Below are 845 nucleotides of genomic sequence, written 5' to 3'. Positions count from 1 at the left end.
ACAGCAGCGTAGAGCCTGATTTAGAACGTTCATTTTTTTGCTTCATGCAGGTTTTAAGGGTTGTGTTGCCAAGTGGCTGCTTTCCTGCTGTTTGTTCCAATGCTTCTAATGTAAAGCAGTATTTGTCCACCAGCCTGGGATACTAGCACATCTCTGACTAAGAAATAGCAATTACATTTTCCCCCATATGTTGATTAAATTGTGATATCTGCCCCCACTGTCTACCCTGACCTGTGTCCTAGGCCGGTGATCTTGGTCAAACCACTTGGTCAGCCTTTCTTTATTCTTTTTTTTAAAAATTATTTTTTTTAGATATTTTCTTCATTTACATTTCAAATGCTATCCAGAATGTCCCCTATACTCTCTCCCTGCCTTGCTCCCCTACCCACTCACTCCCACTTCTTGGCCCTGGCATTCCCCTATATGGGGCATATAAAGTTTGCAAGACCAGGAGGCCTCTCTTCCCAATGATGGCCAACTAGGATATCTTCTGCTATATATGCAGCTACAGACAAGAGCTCTGGGAGTACTGGTTAGTTCATATTGTTGTTCCATCTATAGGGTTGCAGACCCCTTCAGTTCCTTGAGTAATTTCTCTAGCTCCTCCATTTGGGGCCCTGTGCTCTATCCTACAGATGACTGTGGGCATCCACTTCTATATTTGCCAGGCACTGGCATAGCCTCACAAGAGATAGCTATACCAGTGTCCTTTCAGCAAATTCTTGCTGGTATATGCAATAGTGTATGCATTTGGTGGCTGATTATGGGATGGACCATCGGGTGGGGCAGTCTCTGGGTTGTCCATGCTTTCATCTTAGCTCCAAACTTTGTCTCTGCAACTTCTT

This window comes from Mus pahari, chromosome 1 (genome assembly GCF_900095145.1).
Source record: "Mus pahari chromosome 1, PAHARI_EIJ_v1.1, whole genome shotgun sequence".
NCBI classification, from domain to species: domain Eukaryota; kingdom Metazoa; phylum Chordata; class Mammalia; order Rodentia; family Muridae; genus Mus; species Mus pahari.
This window is presented reverse-complemented; position numbering follows the sequence as displayed.